At 44.8% G+C, this 21,202-nt stretch overlaps 1 pseudogene; it reads right to left on the bottom strand.

The window, feature by feature from the left end:
- LOC106591777 (ventricular zone-expressed PH domain-containing protein-like) overlaps positions 1-21,202 on the bottom strand; it is a 203,813-nt pseudogene that overhangs the window by 63,977 nt on the left and 118,634 nt on the right.

Genomic DNA, 21,202 nt, shown 5'->3' with positions numbered 1-21,202 from the left:
GATACATCAATCCATTGGTATCTCTGTTACTACTGACTACTGAGATACATCAATCCATTGGTATCTCTGTGACTACTAACTACTGAGATACATCAATCCATTGGTATCTCTGTTACTACTGACTACTGAGATACATCAATCCATTGGTATCTCTGTTACTACTGAGATACATCAATCCATTGGTATCTCTGTGACTACTAACTACTAACTACATCAATCCATTGGTATCTCTGTTACTACTGACTACTGAGATACATCAATCCATTGGTATCTCTGTTACTACTGAGATACATCAATCCATTGGTATCTCTGTTACTACTGAGATACATCAATCCATTGGTATCTCTGTTACTACTGAGATACATCAATCCATTGGTATCTCTGTTACTACTGACTACTGAGATACATCAATCCATTGGTATCTCTGTGACTACTAACTACTAACTACATCAATCCATTGGTATCTCTGTTACTACTGAGATACATCAATCCATTGGTATCTCTGTTACTACTGACTACTGAGATACATCAATCCATTGGTATCTCTGTGACTACTAACTACTAACTACATCAATCCATTGGTATCTCTGTTACTACTAACTACTAGGATACATCAATCCATTAGTATCTCTGTTACTACTGAGATACATCAATCCATTGGTATCTCTGTTACTACTAACTACTGGGATACATCAATCCATTGGTATCTCTGTTACTACTAACTACTGAGATACATCAATCCATTGGTATCTCTGTTACTACTGAGATACATCAATCCATTGGTATCTCTGTTACTACTGACTACTGGGATACATCAATCCATTGGTATCTCTGTTACTACTGACTACTGAGATACATCAATCCATTGGTATCTCTGTTACTACTGACTACTAACTACATCAATCCATTGGTATCTCTGTTACTACTAACTACTGAGATACATCAATCCATTGGTATCTCTGTTACTACTGACTACTGAGATACATCAATCCATTGGTATCTCTGTTACTACTGACTACTGAGATACATCAATCCATTGGTATCTCTGTTACTACTGAGATACATCAATCCATTGGTATCTCTGTTACTACTGACTACTGAGCTACATCAATCCATTGGTATCTCTGTGACTACTAACTACTAACTACATCAATCCATTGGTATCTCTGTTACTACTGACTACTGAGATACATCAATCCATTGGTATCTCTGTTACTACTGACTACTGGGATACATCAATCCATTGGTATCTCTGTTACTACTGACTACTGAGATACATCAATCCATTGGTATCTCTGTTACTACTGGGATACATCAATCCATTGGTATCTCTGTTACTACTGAGATACATCAATCCATTGGTATCTCTGTTACTACTGAGATACATCAATCCATTGGTATCTCTGTTACTACTGAGATACATCAATCCATTGGTATCTCTGTTACTACTGAGATACATCAATCCATTGGTATCTCTGTTACTACTGACTACTGGGATACATCAATCCATTGGTATCTCTGTTACTACTGACTACTGAGATACATCAATCCATTGGTATCTCTGTTACTACTGACTACTGAGATACATCAATCCATTGGTATCTCTGTTACTACTGAGATACATCAATCCATTGGTATCTCTGTTACTACTGAGATACATCAATCCATTGGTATCTCTGTTACTACTAACTACTGAGATACATCAATCCATTGGTATCTCTGTTACTACTGACTACTGAGATACATCAATCCATTGGTATCTCTGTGACTACTAACTACTAACTACATCAATCCATTGGTATCTCTGTTACTACTAACTACTAGGATACATCAATCCATTAGTATCTCTGTTACTACTGAGATACATCAATCCATTGGTATCTCTGTTACTACTAACTACTGGGATACATCAATCCATTGGTATCTCTGTTACTACTAACTACTGAGATACATCAATCCATTGGTATCTCTGTTACTACTGAGATACATCAATCCATTGGTATCTCTGTTACTACTGACTACTGGGATACATCAATCCATTGGTATCTCTGTTACTACTGACTACTGAGATACATCAATCCATTGGTATCTCTGTTACTACTGACTACTAACTACATCAATCCATTGGTATCTCTGTTACTACTAACTACTGAGATACATCAATCCATTGGTATCTCTGTTACTACTGACTACTGAGATACATCAATCCATTGGTATCTCTGTTACTACTGAGATACATCAATCCATTGGTATCTCTGTTACTACTGACTACTGGGATACATCAATCCATTGGTATCTCTGTGACTACTGACTACTGAGCTACATCAATCCATTGGTATCTCTGTGACTACTAACTACTAACTACATCAATCCATTGGTATCTCTGTTACTACTGAGATACATCAATCCATTGGTATCTCTGTTACTACTGAGATACATCAATCCATTGGTATCTCTGTTACTACTGAGATACATCAATCCATTGGTATCTCTGTTACTACTGAGATACATCAATCCATTGGTATCTCTGTTACTACTGACTACTAACTACATCAATCCATTGGTATCTCTGTTACTACTGACTACTGAGCTACATCAATCCATTGGTATCTCTGTGACTACTAACTACTAACTACATCAATCCATTGGTATCTCTGTTACTACTGACTACTGAGATACATCAATCCATTGGTATCTCTGTTACTACTGAGATACATCAATCCATTGGTATCTCTGTTACTACTGAGATACATCAATCCATTGGTATCTCTGTTACTACTGAGATACATCAATCCATTGGTATCTCTGTTACTACTGACTACTGGGATACATCAATCCATTGGTATCTCTGTTACTACTGACTACTGAGATACATCAATCCATTGGTATCTCTGTTACTACTGACTACTGAGATACATCAATCCATTGGTATCTCTGTTACTACTGACTACTGAGATACATCAATCCATTGGTATCTCTGTTACTACTGAGATACATCAATCCATTGGTATCTCTGTTACTACTAACTACTAACTACATCAATCCATTGGTATCTCTGTTACTACTAACTACTGAGATACATTAATCCATTGGTATCTCTGTTACTACTGACTACTGAGATACATCAATCCATTGGTATCTCTGTGACTACTAACTACTAACTACATCAATCCATTGGTATCTCTGTTACTACTAACTACTAGGATACATCAATCCATTAGTATCTCTGTTACTACTGAGATACATCAATCCATTGGTATCTCTGTTACTACTGAGATACATCAATCCATTGGTATCTCTGTTACTACTGAGATACATCAATCCATTGGTATCTCTGTTACTACTAACTACTAACTACATCAATCCATTGGTATCTCTGTTACTACTAACTACTGAGATACATCAATCCATTGGTATCTCTGTTACTACTGACTACTGAGATACATCAATCCATTGGTATCTCTGTGACTACTAACTACTAACTACATCAATCCATTGGTATCTCTGTTACTACTAACTACTGGGATACATCAATCCATTGGTATCTCTGTTACTACTAACTACTGGGATACATCAATCCATTGGTATCTCTGTTACTACTAACTACTGAGATACATCAATCAATTGGTATCTCTGTTACTACTGAGATACATCAATCCATTGGTATCTCTGTTACTACTGACTACTGGGATACATCAATCCATTGGTATCTCTGTTACTACTGACTACTGAGATACATCAATCCATTGGTATCTCTGTTACTACTAACTACTGAGATACATCAATCCATTGGTATCTCTGTTACTACTGAGATACATCAATCCATTGGTATCTCTGTTACTACTAACTACTGAGATACATCAATCAATTGGTATCTCTGTTACTACTGAGATACATCAATCCATTGGTATCTCTGTTACTACTGACTACTGGGATACATCAATCCATTGGTATCTCTGTTACTACTGACTACTGAGATACATCAATCCATTGGTATCTCTGTTACTACTGGGATACATCAATCCATTGGTATCTCTGTTACTACTGAGATACATCAATCCATTGGTATCTCTGTGACTACTAACTACTGGGATACATCAATCCATTGGTATCTCTGTGTCTACAGGCATGTCTGAGCTCTGTAGGGGAGATGGAGGGAGCGAGAGAAGGTGTGTGAGTGTGTAGGTGGGGTGTGTGGGGGGATTACACAATGTGTGTGTGTGTGTGTGTGTGTGTGTGTGTGTGTGTGTGTGTGTGTGTGTGTGTGTGTGTGTGTGTGTGTGTGTGTTGGGTGTGTGTGTGTGTGTGTGTGTGTGTGTGTGTGTGTGTGTGTGTGTGTGTGTGTGTGTGTGTGTGTGTGCGTGTGTGTGTTAGGGTGTGGGTCGGGGTCAGGGTTCAGCATGAATTATTTCCCATCCACTGCCCTTGTCAAAACACAGACCTCCTCTAGGAGACAGTAATCACACCTTAAGCCTCCTCACACGCTGGGAAACAGAATGTGTGTGTGTGTGTGTGCTGACTCCTTGAGTAACCACATCCTGTACAGCTGAGTTGTCTGGCACAGACTGCTTTACACAGTGTGTGTGTGTGTGTGTGTGTGTGTGTGTGTGTGTGTGTGTGTGTGTGTACGTATGTACTCTACTGTTCAGTGTTACATCATGATCACTGATCAGATAATGTGTGAACTCACCAGGTCACCAGGTCATGTTATCAATCATCCTGATGTACTGTACTGATCAGACTTTTCATTTAGAGACAAATCCTGACCTTAGATCAAACCACATTACCGGTGCTCATTCTTTCAGACATAAAGGTAACTGACAAAATAAAGGAAACACTTGAGTAAATGAGGGGTACAAAGAACATTGAAAGCAGGTGCTCTGTCACCAGATCTCAAACCAGTTGAACTTATGGGAGATTCTGAAGCGGCGCCTGAGACAGAGTTTTCCAGCACCATCAACAACACATGGAAGAATGGTGTCGTATCCCTCCAAAATAGTTCCAGACACTTGTAGAATCCATACCAAGGCACACTGACGTTTCTCTGGCAACTCTGTCAGCTCTGTCAGCTCTGTCAGCTCTGGCATCTCTGGCATCTCTGTCATCTCTGGCAGCTCTGTCATCTCTGTCAGCTCTGGCAGCTCTGGCATCTCTGTCAGCTCCGTCAGCTCTGTCATCTCTGTCAGCTCTGGCAGCTTTGGCAGCTCTGTCAGCTCTGTCATCTCTGTCAGCTCTGCCATCTCTGGCAGCTCCATCAGCTCCGTCATCTCTGTCAGCTCTGTCAGCTCTGCCATCTCTGGCATCTCTGGCAGCTCTGTCAGCTCTGTCAGCTCTGCCATCTCTGGCATCTCTGGCATCTCTGGCAGCTCTGTCATCTCTGTCAGCTCTGTCATCTCTGTCAGCTCTGTCATCTCTGTCAGCTCTGTCATCTCGTTGTGGCCCAACGTCCTATTAAGACATTTGGGCTCTATTTTCGTCTGGCGCAATTGTCAAACGCATGCTTGTTTGCCATTTTGACATGTTAAAGACGGTGCTCAACTATTTTCAAATCCCTAGTGGGAGGATTAGTAATTTACCTGTCTTATATGGGCTTGCAATGCGCTGCGGTGGGAGGGGAGGGGTGGCCATATCTGAGGTCCTTAAAAACGTACACCAAAGTGCCAATTTCAGTATACGCTGTTGGTGTTATTTAAATCATTTCTAAACATTGACTATAAATGACAGAAGACGTGAGAAATAAATCAGACAGTTTGTTAGTTAGTTATGATGCTATTATAAAGCAGAACTTACAGATGTTTGTGTGAGATGTATTGTAGCATTTGGAGGGGCATGGCCACCAAGAGCAGGTGACCATGGTCTACTCATTAATTAAGGGACAGTCCCGTACTAATTAGGGGGGGAAAAGTTTCTGCTCTAGTCCAGCTCTTTAAAAGTATTCTATATATTTTGGTATCGTACAGATTATAGTATCTAAACTGTTATTGTAGAGTTGTTTACTTTGCTAAGTGTTTATTGGCTTAGTGCTTTCTATTAATACAAGTGTTTCCTGTCACCTGGTCTCTGCCAGGGTGCTCAGGTGGGGATCTTTATGGGAGTTGAAGATGGCTTCCTGGCTCTGCAGGGGTTAGCTAGGGTTGTTCTGAGCCCTAGAGGCTAGTCAGACTGTCCAGCACCTTGTTGGACGATTTGTATACTTTGTAAATACATGCACCTGCTCCAAAAACCCTCAAATACAATCTATGCACTGGATCTACTACTTCCTGCCTCTCTCTGCTCACCAACACCAGCCAGACAGCTACAACCATCTCTACTTCCTGCCTCTCTCTGCTCACCAACACCAGCCAGACAGCTACAACCATCTCTACTTCCTGCCTCTCTCTGCTCACCAACACCAGCCAGACAGCTACAACCATCTCTACTTCCTGCCTCTCACTGCTCACCAACACCAGCCAGACAGCTACAACCATCTCTACTTCCTGCCTCTCCCTGCTCACCAACACCAGCCAGACAGCTACAACCATCTCTACTTCCTGCCTCTCCCTGCTCACCAACACCAGCCAGACAGCTACAACCATCTCTACTTCCTGCCTCTCTCTGCTCACCAACACCAGCCAGACAGCTACAACCATCTCTACTTCTTGCCTCTCCCTGCTCACCAACACCAGCCAGACAGCTACAACCATCTCTACTTCCTGCCTCTCCCTGCTCCCTGCTCACCAGCCAGACAGCTACAACCATCTCTACTTCCTGCCTCTCCCTGCTCACCAACACCAGCCAGACATCTACAACCATCTCTACTTCCTGCCTCTCCCTGCTCCCTGCTCACCAGCCAGACAGCTACAACCATCTCTACTTCCTGCCTCTCCCTGCTCACCAACACCAGCCAGACATCTACAACCATCTCTACTTCCTGCCTCTCCCTGCTCACCAACACCAGCCAGACAGCTACAACCATCTCTACTTCCTGCCTCTCCCTGCTCCCTGCTCACCAGCCAGACAGCTACAACCATCTCTACTTCCTGCCTCTCCCTGCTCACCAACACCAGCCAGACAGCTACAACCATCTCTACTTCCTGCCTCTCCTAGCTCACCAACACCAGCCAGACAGCTACAACCATCTCTACTTCCTGCCTCTCCTAGCTCACCAACATCAGACAGCTCCAACCATCTCTACTTCCTGCCTCTCCCTGCTCACCAACACCAGCCAGACAGCTACAACCATCTCTACTTCTTGCCTCTCCCTGCTCACCAACACCAGCCAGACAGCTACAACCATCTCTACTTCCTGCCTCTCCCTGCTCCCTGCTCACCAGCCAGACAGCTACAACCATCTCTACTTCCTGCCTCTCCCTGCTCCCTGCTCACCAGCCAGACAGCTACAACCATCTCTACTTCCTGCCTCTCCCTGCTCCCTGCACACCAGCCAGACAGCTACAACCATCTCTACTTCCTGCCTCTCCCTGCTCCCTGCTCACCAGCCAGACAGCTCCAACCATCTCTACTTCCTGCCTCTCCCTGCTCACCAACATCAGACAGCTCCAACCATCTCTACTTCCTGCCTCTCCTAGCTCACCAACACCAGCCAGACAGCTACAACCATGCAAGGCAAGTAAGAGGCCTACCATCCACCAACAATTTGGCAGGGTAATGGGCTGGTAACGGCAGAGTGATGAGCTGGTAATGGCAGTGTAATGAGCTGTTGATAGCAGGGTAATGAGCAGTTAATAGCAGGGTAATGAACTGGTAATGGCAGGGTAATGAGCAGGTAATGGGTGGGTAATGAGCTGGCGATGGCAGGGAAATGACAGGGAATTAACTGGTAATAACAGTTTAATGAGCTGTTAATGACAGGGTAATGAGCTGGTAATGACAGGGCAATGAGGTGGTTATGGGAGGGTAATGAGCTGGTAATGCTGTCCATTGACTACAGCTCAGAGTTCAACACCATAGTTCCCTCAAAGCTCATCACTAAGCTAAGGACCCTGGGACTGAACACCTCCCTCTGAAACTAGATCCTGGACTTTCTGACAGGCCTCCCCAGGTGGTAAGGTAGGTAACAACACATCCGCCACGCTGACCCTCAACACAGGGGCCCCTCAGGGGTGCGTGCTCAGTCCCCTCCTGTACTCCCTGTTCACTCATGACTGCATTGGCCTTGCACGACTCCAACACCATCGTCAAGTTTGCAGATGACACAACAGTGGTAGGCCTGATCACCGACAAAGATGAGACAGCCTATAGGGAGGAGGTCAGAGACCTGGCCGTGTGGTGTAAGGACAACAACCTTTCCCTCAACATTATCAAGACAAAGGAGATGATTGTGGACTACAGGAAAAGGAGGACCAAGCAAGCCCCCATTCTCATCGACGGGGCTGCAGTGGAGCAGGTTGAGAACTTCAAGTTCCTTGGTGTCCACATCACCAACAAACTATCATGGTCCAAACACACTAAGACAGTCATGAAGATGGCACGACAAAGCCTATTCCCCCTCAGGAGACTGAAAAGATTTGGCATGGGTCTTCAGATCCTCAAAAGGTTCTACAGCTGCACCATCGAGAGAATCCTGACTGGTTGCATCACTGCCTGGTACGGCAACTGCTCGGCCTCCGACCGCAAGGCACTAGTAGTGCGAACGGCCCAGTACATCACCGGGGCCAAGCTTCCTGCCATCCAGGACCTCTATACCAGGCGGTGTTAGTGGAAGGCCCTAAAAATGTTCAAAGACTCCAGCCACCCTAGTCATAGACTGTTCTCTCTGCTACCGCACGGCAAGCGGTACCAGAGCGCCAAGTTTAGGTCCAAAAGGCTTCTTAACAGCTTCTACCCCCAAGCCATAAGACTCCTGAACAGTTAATCAAATGTTTACAAAAATGTACTTATCTATTTTTTACTCAACACGTGTTTCTTCTTAACTTCCTTAAAGTATTGTTGGTTAAAGGGCTTGTTAGTAAGCATTTCACTGTAAGGTCTACACATGTTGTATTCAGAGCGTCTAACAAATATCATGTGATTTGATTTGATTAATAGCAGGGTACCTTCTATGACACAGTGTTCTGGTATGGGGATCTGTTGAACCATCTCAGAACAGAACTCTTTGATCTTCTCCATGTTGTCCCTCAGGTGGCTGTACAGCTTGTCCTCTTTCCCCTCTCCTATTCCTCCTCCTTCCCCCTCTCCCTGTCCATCACTCTGTTCCTCACGCGGCGTGGCCGGAGGGGTGGAGGGAGACAGGGAGTTCTCATTGGTTAGTTCCTTCTCAGTGGGAGAGGTGTCTAAGGCTTCTGTTTGCTGATTGGATGGGGATTCTGAGAGGAATGTTAGCTCCACCCCTTCACCATCCTGACCGCTGTCAGAGTTGATGGACCGTGACCTCACGGCTTGCAAAGCCAGACTCTTTGACCTGAGGAAGACACACACACACACACACACACACACACACACACACACACACACACACACACACACACACACACACACACACACACACACACACACACACATCAACCTCGCTTATGGTGTAATCAATCAAATCAATGAAATGTATTTATAAAGCTCTTTTTACATCAGCTGATATCTCAAAGTGCTGTACAGAAACCCAGCCTAAAACCCCAAACAGCAAGCAATGCAGATGTAGAAGCACGGTAACAGCATATTCATTAAGTTGATGTTCTATACTGTAACAGCTTATACAAGACATTTAGAAGTGATGTTAACCTGTAAGACACTTGAATTCATTTTTGCCACACAGTGTTACGTGGGAGAGAGTGAATTAGTACTACAGGAATAAGTTGTTTTGTCTTGAGTCTGGGTTTTTAATTTCCTGTACTGTTGTTCATGTATCCATTTTGTATCAATTTGTTAACTCTTGCACTGATATCCTGTAATATATCTGATGGGATGTTTTGTATGTTCCTGTTGCCAGTAAAAAAAAAAAAAAGATCAAGTCAAGAGCAAATAAAAAGCTCAATTTCAGCAGGTCATGTGTGCTGACGTATGTATGTGTGTTGCTATAGACCAGTGGTCACCAACCTTTTCTGAGTCAAGATCACTTTCTGAGTCAAGATCACTTTCTGAGTCAAGATCACTTTCTGAGTCAAAATCACTTTCTGAGTCAAGATCACTTTCTGAGTCAAAATGCAAGCCGAGATCTACAGCTTAGACATGAACTCACTTCTAAAAACAGTAGCTCTTTGCTGTATTCGTTCTCTCTCTAGTCATGGTTTTAAAAGTTTCGAAATCTGACGGTATAAACTTTGCTGTAGCTTTTTTTTATGCTACGTAGCTGCAGACAAATCTGAGCAATCTAAACCCACCCGGATGACGTTCTTGGACCCCGGCTGGTAGGAGAGGGAAAAGTTGAACCAGGTAAACTGCAGGGCCCATCTCGCTAGCCTGGAGTTGAGGCGCTTGGCGGTGCGGAGATACTCCAGGTTTTTGTGGTCGGTCCACACAATGAACAGATGTTCCGCCCCCTTCTAGCTAGTGCCTCTATTCTTCCAATGCCATCTTCACCGCGAGAAGCTCGCGATTCCCCACATCGTAGTTCCTCTCTGTGGCATTGAGGCGGTGGGAGAAGAAGGCGCAGGGATGCAGCTTAAGGTCCAGGGCAGAACGTTGGGACAGGACAGCCCCCAATCTGACATCTGAAGCATCGGCCTCCACCACAAACTGACGGGAAGGGTCAGGATGAACCAGGATAGGAGCAGTGGTGAAGCGGTGTTTAAGGGTCCGGAATGCCCGGTCAGCTGCAGATGACCACGTGAACGGAATCTTGGTAGAGGTGAATGCAGACAGGGGGAGGCCAGGGTGCTGTAACCCCGGATAAAGCGGAGATAAAAGTTGGCGATCCCCAGGAAGCGTTGCAGCTGCACCCTGGACGTAGGCTGAGGCCAATCCACCACCGCTCTCACCTTCTCGGGATCCATCTGGACACTCCCAGCAGAGATGATGTAGCCCAGAAAGGGAATGGTGGAGAGATGGAACTCGCAATTTTCTGCCTTAACAAACAACTGGTTCTCCAGAAGGCGCTGGAGAAACTGTCGGACGTGGAACACGTGTTCTTGGGGGGAGCAGGAGAAAACGAGGATGTCATCAATGTAGACGAAGACTAACTGGTTCAGCATGTCGCTGAGAACATCATTCACCAGAGCCTGGAACACGGCAGGGGCGTTGGTGAGGCCAAAGGGCATGTCCAGATATTCATAGTGGCCGCTGGCCGTGTTGAAGGCGGTCTTCCACTCGTCCCCTCTCATATCTGCACCAGGTGGTAGGCGTTTCATAGATCCAGCTTAGAGAAAACAGTGCTCCCCTGGCGCGGCTCGAAGGCCGAGGAAATGAGTGGTAGCGGATAACGGTTCTTCACAATAATGTCATTGAGTCCCTGGTAGTCAATGCACAGGCGCACGGTCTTGTCCTTTTTCTCCACGAAGAAGAAACCTGCGCCAGCAGGAAGAGGGACAGATAAATCCTGTAGCTAGGAAGTCTCCAATGTAGGTCTCCATAGCCTTAGTCTCTGGTACCGACAGAGAGTACAGATGTCCCTGGGGCGACGTGGTGCTAGGGAGAAGGTCAATCCCGCAGTCATAGGGGCAGTGCGGCAGAAGGGAAGTGGCCTGGGACTTGCTGAACACCTCCGGGAGTTCCTGGTACTCCGCGGGAATGGCGGAGAGGTCCGGAGCAACTTCCAAGCCTCCAGGAAGAGGTCCCTGGGCAGGCTGCACCGACTTCAAACAATGGGAGTGGCAGAACGGACTGCAGCCCATGATAGCACCCGTAGACCAGTAGTTGAGGGGATTGTGTCACTGGAGTCAGGAGAATCCCAAAACCAGAGGAATCTCGGGGACTTGATGAGCAGGAATTTAATGGTCTCGCTGTAATTCCCTAACACACGTAGGTTGATGGGAGTGGTGTTATGGGTGACCCGACCTTAAGAGCACCCGTCCAGCGATCTAACATCCATGGGAATGGAGAGGGGCTGAGTGGGGATGTTTAGCTCAGAAGCCAGTGTGACGTCCAAAAAGCTCTCATCGGCCCCAGAGTCAATGAGGACCCGGAGAGATTTGGAATGGTTTCCCCACAGCGGAATGACATGAAAAGGGGTGCGAGTAAGGGAAGCAGCAGAAAAGTTCTCCATATGGCCCACCAGAGTACTCGCTCCTACCGAAGAGCCTGGTACCGGGAAGAGCCTGTACCGGGAAAGAGGACACACGGAACCGTCGGGGACTTCCGGGATGACTCAGAGGCAAGATGGAATCCCTGTACGTGCGAAATCGACTTTCCTCTCCATCCGTCGTTCCCGCAATCGCACATCGATGCGGATGGTAAAAGCGATGAGGGAGTCAAGATCTGTGGGTAACTCCCGAGCAGCAAGCTTGTCCTTAACCTCCTCCGAGACACCGTGCAGGAACATTTCGAACAGGGCTTCCTGGTTCCACGCACTCTCCGCTGCCAACGTGCGGAAATCCACCGCATAGTCGGCCACATTAGCATCCGGGCAGCTTCTCTCCCGGAGAACGAGGCACCAAAAACCTTCCTCACCTCTCCCACGAACCCCTCCAGACTCACGCACATGGCCGGCTGTTGTTCCCATACGGCGGTAGCCCAGGTGAGAGCCCTCCCAGACATCAGCGTGATGAGGTAGGCTATCTTGGAGCGATCTGAGGCGAAGGAGGAGGGCTGAAGCTCGAAAATGAGTGAACACTGAGCTAAAAACGCCCGACAGGTGCTCGGCTCACCATTAAAGCATTCCGGGGGAGGTAAATGGGGCTTTTGCGAAGGTGGAGTGGCCGGTGGGGTGGCGCTGCTAACCGCCGAGTTACTGAGGGGCGGTGGGGTCACCACCGTGGCAGGCTGCCCCCCAGACAACCCACGGAATTGCTCCAGCAGCATGTCCAACGCGCGGTCGTGGCGCTCAGCCAACGTTTGGACCCCCTCCATCAGCCCACGAAGCAATTCCTCGTGCCTATCAATGGAGGCTCCTTGGGAGGAGATGGTGTTGCACAGCTGTCCCAGGTCTTCTGGGTCAGTCATGGCCAGTTCGTACTATCAGGTATGAAGGTAAGACCCAGATGCAGACAACATGGAATTACCAAAAGTTTAATAATCCAACAGGGGCAGGCAATAGACAGGTTAATGGAGGCAGGGGTCAGTAAACCAGAGGTCTGGCAACAGTACCGGACGGCAGGCAGGCTCAGGGTAGGCAGAGGTCAATAATCCAGACGTGGGGCACAGGTACCAGTCGGCAGGCAGACTCAGGGTCAGGTAGAGTGGTCAGGCAGACGAGCTCAGAGTCAGGACAGGCAAGGGTCAAACCAGGAGGCCGAGAAAAAGAGAGACTGGGAAAAGCAGGAGCTGAGACACAAAAACGCTTGTTGACTTGACAAACAAGACGAACTGACAACAGACAAACAGAGAACACAGGTATAAATACACAGGGGATAATGGGGAAGATGGGCGACACCTGGAGGGGGGTGGAGACAATCACAAAGACAGGTGAAATAGATCAGTGTGTGACAGTTATGTGTGTTGTTATAGACTCACCTGTTAAACCTGATAGTGATGTGTGTTGCTATAGACTCACCTGTTAAAAACCTGTTGGGGCTAGGGGGCAGTATTTGCACGGCCGGATAAAAAACGTACCCGATTTAAACTGGTTACTACTCTTGCCCAGAAACGAGACTATGCATATAATTAGTAGATTTGGATAGAAAACACTCTAACGTTTCTAAAACTGTTTGAATGGTGTCTGTGAGTATAACAGAACTCATATGGCAGGCCAAAACCTGAGAAGATTCCATACAGGAAGTGCCCTGTCTGACAATTTCTTGTCCTTCTGTTGCATCTCTATCGAAAATACAGCATCTGTGCTGTAACGTGACATTTTCTAAGGCTTCCATTGGCTCTCAGAAGGCGCCAGAAAGTGGAATGACGTGTCTCCTGTCTCTGGGCGAAGAACAGCAGGAGATTTTGTGAGTGGTCAGGCTGGGAACAGTGACACATGAGAATTCATTTTTTTTTTTTCAGCCTTTGAATGAATACAACGTCGCCCGGTTGGAATATTATCGCTATTTTACGAGAAAAATACCATGAAAATTGATTTTAAACAGCGTTTGACATGCTTCGAAGTACGGTAATGGAATATTTTGACATTTTTGTCACGAAATGCGCTCGCCCTTCGGATAGAGACCTGAACGTACGAACAAAACGGAGCTATTTGAATATAACTATGGATTATTTGGAACCAAAACAACATTTGTTGTTGAAGTAGAAGTCCTGGGAGTGCATTCTGATGAAGAACAGCAAAGGTAATCCAATTTTTCTAATAGTAATTCTGAGTTTAGTGAGCGCCAAACTTGGTGGGTGTCAAATTAGCTAGCCTGTGATGGCCGAGCTATCTACTCAGAATATTGCAAAATGTGCTTTCGCCGAAAAGCTATTTTGAAATCGGACACCGCGATTGCATAAAGGAGTTCTGTATCTATAATTCTTAAAATCATTGTTATGTATTTTGTGAACGTTAATCGTGAGTAATTTACTAAATTCACTGGAAGTTTACGGTAGGTATGCTAGTTCTGAACATCACATGCTAATGTAAAAAGCTGGTTTTTGATATAAATATGAACTTGATTGAACAAAACATGCATGTATTGTAAAACATAATGTCTAGGAGTGTCATCTGATGAAGATCATCAAAGGTTAGTGCTGCATTTAGCTGTGGTTTTGGTTTTTGTGACATTATATGCTTGCTTTGAAAATGGCTGTGTGATTATTTTTGGCAGGGTACTCTTCTGACATAATCTAATGTTTTGCTTTCACTGTAAAGCCTTTATGAAATCGGACAATGTGGTTAGATTAACGAGAGTCTTGTCTTTAAAATGGTGTAAAATAGTCATATGTTTGAGAAATTGAAGTTATAGCAAGCGTCCCACCAAGCCCAGGGAAGTTAAACCTGATAGTGATGTGTGTTGCTATAGACTCACCTGTTAAACCTGATAGTGTTGTGTGTTGCTATAGACTCACCTGTTAAACCTCATCTCTCTGTGTTTCTCTCTAGCGGCTTGTCCCATGCTGTTTCTGCGTTGGGGTGTAGGTGACCCCTCTCCCCCCCCTCCCCCATCTTCTCCTCAAACGCCTGGATCTTCACCTGCAGTCGCTGCTCTGACCCCCCTCCACACCCCCCTGCACCCCCACACACACTGGCCTCTGAGATACAAGGGGAAGGAGGGCCTTCTGATTCCTCTTCCACCCTGAAACATGCAGAGAGAGGAAGAGGTGTAAAGTAACAAACTTGTCTTAGCTCTCTCTCACACACACACACACACTAGACCGGATAGGACTGGTGCTGGGCTGGAATGCAGCAGAGACAGATCGGACCTGAGAGAACTGAGCAGACCACCACACCTCTGGACATATTTCAAAACCCGCTCTCTCTCATACACACACGCACACACAGACACACACACAGAGAGAAGGAGAGAGAGAGAGAGAACAGGGTAGAGGCCACTCCACTATGATGGAGAGGGAGCGAGAGTAGCTGCTTCACCAGGGATCTCTACCTGCAAATACCTGATCTAAGTGATTGATAGTTGCTATTCAGCAGTCATAAAAGTATGCTAACACACACACACACACACACACACACACACACACGCACACACTCGCGGGCACACACAGACACACGCACGCACATGCATGCACGCACGCGTGCACACACACACACACACACGCACACACTCGCGCGCACACACAGACACACGCACGCACATGCATGCACGCACGCGTGCACACACACACACACACACACAGACACACGCACGCACATGCACGCACGCACGCACACACACACACACACACACACACACACACACACACACACACACACACACACACACACACACACACACACACACACACACACACACACACACACACACACACACACACAGACACACATAGACACACTAAATCAGTAAAACGTCCCTTTTTGTTGTTGAGGCAAAGCTTTTCATTTACAGAGCTTTAATTGCAAAGAATAACGTGAGATTAGTGATTTGTTTTGGCATTGTAGTGGTAAGGTGGTAAGGCTGGGCAGAGAAAGCGATAGGGCCGTTTTAAGGGGTATTAACAATGGTTATGCCGCTGTAGTAAAACTAAAAGTCCATAAGGGTTCAGAATGAGATTTAACCATTCAGATTGGATGACAAGACAAACAGAGAATAACACAAAACCAGTCGGTTAGGAAGAAGATGAAGGAGTGATATTGAGGGACCTTACAATACAGCCAGGACAGTATTCCTACATTAAGGGTCGTCGGCCATTTTAAAATGGCGCGACTTACACTTGCAGTAGCAATTAGTCATATGTTTTCTAACCAGAGAACATGTTGTTCCAGGCAACAAACAAAACAACTATACTATGGAACACTGCACTGTTCTTGTTAAAACACCAATTAACTTAGTAGCTGTGAATAATTTAAGCTCATAAATGACAGAAATCATGAAATCAAATGTTTTATGGATGCTAAAAGAAGAGGTGACACGTTCCATTCAGTGGCTCATTTCCCTACAGACATGCTCCCAATTGGGGACGGCTGAGTTTGTGTACAGTTTTTTTGTGAGGCCTGTCAATATTTTTTTAAGTAGTCTGGCAAAAGTGTGTGTGTGTGTGTGTGTGTGTGTGTGTGTGTGTGTGTGTGTGTCGTGCGTGCGCGCGCGCGTGCGTGCGTGCGTGCGTGTGTGTGTGTGTGCGTGCGTGCGCGCGTGTGTGTGTGCGTGCGTGTGTGTGTGTGCGTTCATGTGTACTCTACCTGCAGTTGATAGTAGTGTCTGTCTCCAGTCTTCTCCCCAGTAGTCTGGCTATAGAGGTGAAGCTGTTACTCATCCTGTAGATGTCTTTGGCACAGCCTCCCAGGATGGAGGTGTATCTGTCAGTCAGGGCTCTGATCTCCAGCAGCAGAGTGTGATGGAAGCTGTGATCCATACTGCCCAGCAGAGACACTAGGTACACCAGGGAGCTACGGGCCTGACGCTGGGGGGGAGGGAGGGAGGGAGGGAGGGAGAGAGAGGGAGAGAGAGAGAGAGAGAGACAGGGGAGAAGAGTTAGGATGTGTGTACAGTATATCGGGGTTAGAAAACAAAAGTACATACAAGGTGAAGTGAAACAAGAGAAGAGAATGAATGCCTGTGTTGAGAGGGAGATTGTTAACACAAGTGGTTGAGAAGCCTCACCAGGAGTCCACCACGTCATCAAACGATCTACCACACTATTAAAGATACCAAGATGGAGACAAACAAACAAGGAGTCAAAAAGAGATAGAGACAAAGTGATAAGTGGAGAGTCTATAACCAGCAGACAGCTGCCTAAGCCAAGACACACACACACAGACACACATACATGTACACACACACAAACATGTACACACGCACACGTACACACGCACACACACAAGCACACACACACACGACACACAAGCACACACACATGACACACAAGCACACACACCACACACACACACACACACACACACCAGCACACACACACACACACACACACACACACACACACACACACATCCCGATATTATTCAGGATACACAAGTATTCTGTTGTTGAGTTGACACATATAAACATCATATCCCCGTTTACAATAATTCAAAAAGGCGTGAATCCCGGTTCTGAAACCCGGAATAAGACGCCTGGGTTATCCTGATCTAAGACAGGATACCGTTGTCATGTCAACAACATCTTGTTCTGTTTACTGTTGTTTATGCGGTCAGTTTCACCTATCATGGGTGCTGTGTCATGATGTTTTCATCTGAATATCACTTCAAAATGTAGCCTATATTTTGTTTTAAATGGAGCCTTTATTTAACCTTCATTTAACTAGGCAAGTCAGTTAAGAACAAATTCTTATTTACAATGACGGCCTACCCCGGCCAAACACAGACGACGCTAGGCCAATTGTGCGCTACCCTATGGGTTAGATTCACCATAATAATTTTGCCTACAATAATTAATTTACTATAATTTACTACTGGCTAATTTCACCCGTAATTTAAACACGTTTCTTCTGATCATTGTTTACATTTGGTAGGCCATTTGTTTGTCAACTTGACGCCCCAGAAGACAGTAAAGTAGTGTTCACCAGAATAATGTTTTACATCGATAGAACAAATGAATTAGTTAAATGTTTCCTTTAGGGACCGGGGAGAAAGTGCAATACCTCAAAAACAGTGGAAAGATTGGTCCTGTAAAAAATGTCCAAATGTCATCAGTTTGACCGGTTTTAGGGACATGAAAAGCTGATGAGACTACTGTTAATCTTGCTTGCATATTTTATCTGGTTGAAATGCTATCTACTTGCATAACAGTGTCAAAGATAACACAATTACACTTGCATTCACATTTTCTCAAGAGAGAGAATAAATAAATCATATTTCTCCACTCTGTTCCCGAGACAAAATTAACATTTGTTATATAAGTGGTCCCATGTTTCATGAGCCATACTCACAAAACGCTTATTTCTCAAAAATGTTGTGCACAAATTTGGTTACATCCTGTTAGTGATCATTTCTCCTTTGCCAAGATAATCCATCCACCTGACAAGTGTGGCATAACAAGACGCTGATTAAACAGCATTATCATTACACAGGTGCACCTTGTGCTAGGGACAATAAAAGGTCAATCTAAAATGTGCAGTTTTGTCACAAAATACATTGCCACAGATTTCTCAAGTTTTGAGGGTGCGTGCACTTGGCATGCTGATTGCAGGAATGACGTATGGGTGAGCGGTTTGCTGATGTCAACGTTGTCAACAGAGTGCCCCATGATGATGGTGGGGTTATGGTATGGGCTGACATAAGCTACGGACAACGAAAACAATTGCATTTTATCAATGGCAATTTCAATGCACAGAGATACCATGACGAGATCCTGAGGCTCATTGTCGTGCCATTCATCCACCGCCATCACCTCATGTTTCAGCATGATAATGCACGGCCCCATGTCGCAAGAATCTGTACACAATTCCTGGAAGCTGAAAATGTCACAGATCTTCCATGGCCTGCATACTTACCAGACATGTCACCTATTGAGCATGTTTGGGATGCTCTGGATCAACGTGTACGACAGTGTGTTACAGATCCCGCCAATATCCAGAAACTTCGCACAGACATTGAAGAGGAGTGGGACAACATTCCATGGGCCACAATCAACAGCCTGATCAACTCGATGCGAAGGAGATGTGTCAAACTATCACCCTCAGGCACTTAAGGAAATATATATAAGGATATATTGGAATTGGTGGATATATGGAGGCTTAAATACCCCTGACCTAGAGAGATAGACATGGAGGAGGCTTAAATACCCTGACCTAGTTAGATATACATGGAGGCTTAAATACCCTGACCTAGTGAGATATACATGGAGGAGACTTAAATACCCTGACCTAGTTAGATATACATGGAGGAGGCTTAAATACCCTGACCTAGTGAGATATACATGGAGACTTAAATACCCTGACCTAGTTAGATATACATGGAGGAGGCTTAAATACCCTGACCTAGTGAGATATACATGGAGGAGGCTTAAATACCCTGACCTAGTGAGATATACATGGAGGAGGTTTAATATTCTGACCTAGTGAGATATACATGGAGGAGGTTTAAATACCCTGACCTAGTGAGATATACATGGAGGAGGTTTAATATCCTGACCTAGTGAGATATACATGGAGGAGACTTAAATACCCTGACCTAGTGAGATATACATGGAGGAGGTTTAATATCCTGACCTAGTGAGATATACATGGAGGAGGTTTAAATACCCTGACCTAGTGAGATATACATGGAGGAGGTTTAATACCCTGACCTAGTGAGATATACATGGAGGAGACTTAAATACCCTGACCTTTTTATTTATTTATTTATTTCACCTTTATTTAACCAGGTAGGCAAGTTGAGAACAAGTTCTCATTTACAATTGCGACCTGGCCAAGATAAAGCAAAGCAGTTCGACAACATACAACAACACAGAGTTACACATGGAGTAAAACAACGTACAATCAATGATGCAGTAGAAAAAAACAAGACTATATACAATGTGAGCAAATGATGTGAGATAAGGGAGGTAAAGGCAAAAAAGGCCATGGTGGCAAAGTAAATAAAGTATAGCAAGTAAAACACTGGAATGGTAGATTTGTAGTTTGAAGAAAGTTCAAAGTTAAAATATAAATAATATGGTGCAAAGGAGCAAAATAAATCAAATAAATAAATACAGTAGGGGAAGAGGTAGTAGTTTGGGCTACATTATAGATGGGCTATGTACAGGTGCAGTGATCTGGGAGCTGCTCTGATAGCTGGTGCTTAAAGCTAGTGAGGGAGATAAGTGTTTCCAGTTTCAGAGATTTTTGTAGTTCGTTCCAGTCATTGGCAGCAGAGACCTAGTGAGATATACATGGAGGAGGCTTAAATACCCCTGACCTAGTTAGATATACATGGAGGAGGCTTAAATACCCCTGACCTAGTGAGATATACATGGAGGAGGCTTGAAAACCCCTGACCTAGTGAGATATACATGGAGGAGGCTTGAAAACCCCTGACCTAGTGAGATATACATGGCGGAGGCTTAAATACCCTGACCTAGTGAGATATACATGGAGGAGGCTTAAATACCCTGACCTAGTGAGATATACATGGTGGAGGCTTAAATACCCTGACCTAGTGAGATATACATGGTGGAGGCTTAATCAAGCTAGTTGGCTTGATTACTTTCTTATGTCATTCTCTCTGGCACCAAAAGTTTAAAAAGTGTTGATAGGGGACAGAATGCAGTCGGACCATCACATAATTGGCATATATATTACTCTTACAGAATTTCCACGTGGGCGAGGATATTGGAAATTTAATCAAAGCCTATTGGATGATAACTTGTTTTTAACTAGGACAGAATAATTTATAACTGACTTTTTCCAACATAACATAGGTACAGCAGATCCCCTTGTTGTATGGGACACTTTTAAAATGTGCCTTTAGAGGCCATGCAATTCAGTACTCATCTATAAAACAAAAGCAATGTAGATCAAAGGAGTCCATATTAACAAAGGAAATTGAAGGACTAACAGTACTGTTAGATAGCAATAAAAACAGTACCATAGAGACAGAATAAGTTAGAGGAAAAACAAAAAGAAAAGGAGGAACTTATTCAAG

This window comes from Salmo salar, chromosome ssa09, assembly GCF_905237065.1.
Source record: "Salmo salar chromosome ssa09, Ssal_v3.1, whole genome shotgun sequence".
NCBI classification, from domain to species: domain Eukaryota; kingdom Metazoa; phylum Chordata; class Actinopteri; order Salmoniformes; family Salmonidae; genus Salmo; species Salmo salar.
Note: the sequence above shows the minus strand (reverse complement) of the source record. Positions and strands in the feature narration are given on the sequence as shown.